The sequence below is a fragment of the Protomyctophum bolini genome (assembly GCF_963924005.1).
Source record: "Protomyctophum bolini genome assembly, chromosome: 22".
NCBI lineage: Eukaryota > Metazoa > Chordata > Actinopteri > Myctophiformes > Myctophidae > Protomyctophum > Protomyctophum bolini.
Genome location: NC_137883.1, coordinates 22,429,664 through 22,434,322, shown reverse-complemented (window position 1 = coordinate 22,434,322; position 4,659 = coordinate 22,429,664).

Sequence of the window (4,659 nt, the reverse complement as noted above, 5' to 3'; positions counted from 1 at the left end):
TTTCAAAATAGTAAAAAAGGCAAAGTAAGTTTAGGGATAAGGGGTTTAGCATGGACGAAAATATCTTCTGAGGAGGTTATGTTTGGGTTTGAATATGTGTGTGTGTGTGTGTGTGTGTGTGTGTGTGTGTGTGTGTGTGTGTGTGTGTGTGTGTGTGTGTGTGTGTGTGTGTGTGTGTGTGTGTGTATGAGAGAGAGTGGTGGTTGAATATATATTCTTTCAGAGCGAACGTTTATAACTCAAATATTTGCTTCTGGCGGATCCCTGGAACAATATATTTTGAGATGGGGGTCTGCGTCCAAATATATATCATTCTGGGGGTCCTTGACATGAAATAGTTTGAGAGCCACTGACATAGAAACATAGGTTTTTCAGAAAACTGTCATGATTTAGAAGACATTTGTAGAATATCTTGTCAGGTCTTAATGGGTTAACTACAAACATGACTGAGCATCTTTCACTTGTTGACCGGGAGTATTTAATAATAATTATGATTCAGGCACCAGTTCCAGTACTCACAATTTTTACTTATAGGTAAAAGTATCAATACTGTAATATAGGACTACTCTGTTATACAAGTAAAAGTCCGGACTTCAAAATGTACTTGGGTAAAAGCACAAAAGTATTGGCATCAATTAATTAAATGTCCCGTTTCAAGTTTTCAAAAATAGCAAATCTACAAGTAGATGTAGATTTTTGTAATAAAAATCTACAAAGTAACTAGTAGTAAGGGAAACCTATGAAAATCTGGGAACTAAATCGTTACCAAGAAATTTCTTCACCAATGTGTTTCTAAAGGTGTCTTAACATGTACTAAAAGTTTGAAATTCAACTCCTGTGGGAAACCTCATAAAAAACAGCTCAAAGTCAGGGTACAGATAAACGCTTTTCGAAAATTCGAAAGTGCATAAATTTGACTTTTTTGACTTTTGAGGGGTCAAACTATGGGTTTTTCATGATTCTGAGTTGATTGCAAGCATTTATTTTTAACCAAGACCACTCCCTGGTGGAAAAATGGCCGCAACCACTTTTCCCGTTCATCGTTCACCTCCCCCCCAATGCACCCCTCCACCCCACACACACCTACCCTTGCAGGGTACATGTAAATTAAAACATAGCTAAATTAGTTTATTTTTTATTTATTTACATGGTAAATAGGCCTAGTTATTGTTTAGTAGTGGTTGCTGTAGTTGATTGTCATTCAAAGTGAGGAAGTTTGGAGCACCAGACATGCCTGAAGCCATTTGCATCCTTTTTCTCTGTTGATCACGGGTGGACACAATATACTGCTTGTATAAAGTATTCTCAATTCTATTCTATTCTATTTTTCTGCTTTTCTTCTAGTGTGTTGATTTCAATACTGATGTGTGTAGGGGGCACGGTGGCACAGTGCTGTCGCCTCACAGCTAGAAGGTCCTGGGTTCGATTCCCGCTGAGGACGCTGTGGGCGCTGACGGCGTGTTTCCTCCTCCGCATCATCAGTGCCCATACCCGAAGGCATGTTCTCCCCGTGTCCCCTAGGGTAGGTATACCCTCACAAAAAACATGCAGTAATCCTGGTCTCTAAACTGCCTCCCCCTGGCCAGCCGGGGCGCCTGATGGAGGGGAAAGGAACTGGTTGGAATAACGTGTTCCTTCCATGCGCTACGTCCAACTAGGGAAACTCCCCCCTGTCAGGTGTAAAGGAGCAACTTGGACACTCAGGCATGAAGGAAGCATGAGTTCAAGTCTGTTGCTCTCCCCTTGTCCCCCATATATGGGGACTAGGTTGGCGGAGGGTGTGTAGAGCCCAGGATCACATTAGATGATTGACACAGGGGTGAAAAATGGGTTACAAAATCGTGGGATAACAAATATAGATTTAAGAATACTGATGTGTGTTGAGTGCGCAGTAGTGAGTAGTTGATTGTTTGTTGTACCTGCTGGGCAGCAAGGTGGATGATCAAAGCCCAGGATCCCGACTTCCCACACTCCAACTGGAATGGCTGGATGAAGAGTATCCATGCAGATAATGTCAAGTAGAGCACACAGATTGATTTCCTCCCAGTCATCAAAGGTGACCTTAATGACCACAACACCATCTTCACCACTCTCAAAGAGTGCACGTGGCTCTCTGCAGACAGGGCCACTAGTGACGTTCGATCTTCCGATCTGGCTGAAGGCTGTGGACATCATAAAGCAGGCCAATCTACCCGTAATTCCGAGGTTGGGTGGAGTTCACCTGCTGAAGTCCTACCTTGCATCCATAGGTAACATTATGGAGGATTCTGGAATACTAGAGCTGATCCAGCTGATTTATCCAGGGAGTACGACAGCCAGCCACATCCTGGATGAAGGGTGTTTTGACAAGGCAATTCGTGCTCATCTCCTCATTGATGCAGCCATCTATCAGCACACCATGAAACATGCCTTCACTGAGGAGGAGCTTGTTGAAATGAGGACCTTCATGGAGAAGGTAGCTGATGGGAAGATGGGAGCCAGAGAAACAGATCCAGTAGTGGCACTGTTTGAACAGAGGTTTGAAGAAAACTTCAAAAGACTCACTGAAGGAGGAAGAACACCTACACGAAACTTTGCCTGCTTACAAAGAGACCTTCGAAAGTTTCACCTCCCATGGAAACCATGTTGTCCGTTATTCCAGCCATGATTGGTCTGGCACCTGGTGTGACATCTGTATCGAGCAGACATTAATGAAGGCAGCCAAATCAGAAGGTGGACTGAGCAGAGGGAGGATGAGAAACAGTGATTCTGGCCACAAGTGCTGGGTGCTCACCCTCAGTCAGGGGCGTCAACTCCGTGGGTTCAGAGGCGCAAATGAACCCACTGGCATTTTGGCAAAATATATCAATATGCAGTATATGCACCCACTGTCCACTGAAATTTCCCTTCCCCAGTGGTCATGTTGTCATGCACGTAGTCACATACCTTTACGGGGGGTTGGGGGCGCTTGTAACTGTAAATAAAGTACCAACCGAAAAAACTAAACTCGTTTTTTTTTCCACCGCTGGGGGGGGGCTGCATGTACCCACTGCCGTTTTAAGAACCTTCCGCCTCTGCCCTCAGTGCTGGGTGCTCACCCTCAGTGCTGGGTGCTCACCCTCAGTGCTGGGTGCTCACCCTCAGTCATTTCTACAATGTCACCCAGCGCATGGAGGAAGATGTAAAGAAACATGCTCCACTCCACAGAGACCTTTCCAAAACACAGATGTAGCGAGATGCTGAAGCAGTTGAACTTGCCCTCCAATGTTTCGAGGAGAACAACCCATTCGACCACGATCGAGACAAGGAGATGCTTGTATCTTTCTCTGCAGGATTCACCAGCACAGGAGTTGACTCAGTCAATGCTGAGAGAGCAGCTGAAGTAGGACATTCTGATACTGGTACATTTACCATGGACCAGGTACTACTCTGGGTGCAATTCGATACAACATCTTCTCACATAAGGCAGCGGCTGGGCTGATTAAACCAGAGAATCTACCTCCAACAGAGGGTGCAGCTGCACAGCATTCTCTCCGTGCCTACCTACAGACCCGGGACTGGATCCTATACAGAGCATGTCTATGGACCCCAGTGACTATGGATGGACATTAGTTCATGGTTATGAACCAGTTCCAACACTAGACCCCATGAGCTACTAAAGTTCACAAGCTGCAATTGTAATGAAGATTGCAGCAACCGGAGATGCAGCTGCAAGAAGAATGATGTCAAGTGCATCTCAGCATGTGGAGTTTGTAAAGGCATTACATGCAAGTCATGATGGTGTTGAAGAAGACCTCAGACATTGACTCCTGAAGCATTTGACATGGTGGATCAGTATTATTCTAATCGAAATAAATGCAACTGGGAAAGGAACTGTTTGGAATAACATGTTCCTTCAACACGCTACGTCCAACCAGGGAAACTCCCCCCTGTCAGGTGTAAAGGAGCAACTTGGACACATGAAGGAAGCATGAGTTCAAGTCCGTTGCTCTCCCCATGTCCCCCATATATGGGGACTAGGTTGGTGGAGGGTGTGTAGAGCCCAGGATCACATTAGATGATTGACACAGGGGTGAAAAATGGGTTACAAAATCGTGGGATAAAAAATATATTAAAAAAATAAATAAATGCAACTTTTTATGTAAATGTTAAAGTGGGTGTGGCAGTTTTTCCACTAAGGAGTGGTCTTGGTGAAAAATAAATGCTAGCAATCAACTCAGAATCATGAAAAAACCCTAGTTTGACCCCTCAAAAGTCCAAAAAGTCAAATGTATGCACTTTCGAATTTTCGAAAATCGGTTATCGGTACCCCGACTTTGAGCTGTTTTTTATGAGGTTTCCCACGGGAGTTGAATTTCAAACTTTTAGTACATGTTATAAGACACCTTTAGAAACACATTGGTGAAGAAATTTCTTGGTAACGATTTAGTTCCCAGATTGGTCAAATACCTGATAAAATGCCCTTACTATAGTAACTAAATTAAGTTTTCAAATAAATGTAGTGGAGTGAAAGTACAACATTTAGAGCTGAGATGTAGTGGAGTATAGAAGTAATAGTATTGGAAATTTGGAAATACTTCAGTATAAAGAATTTAAAAAAAAGACGCGTTGTGAGCTTGTATATGTCGCGGCTATTTTCAGCATGCAACCAAGTGTAAAATGACTTATACTGGATCTCCT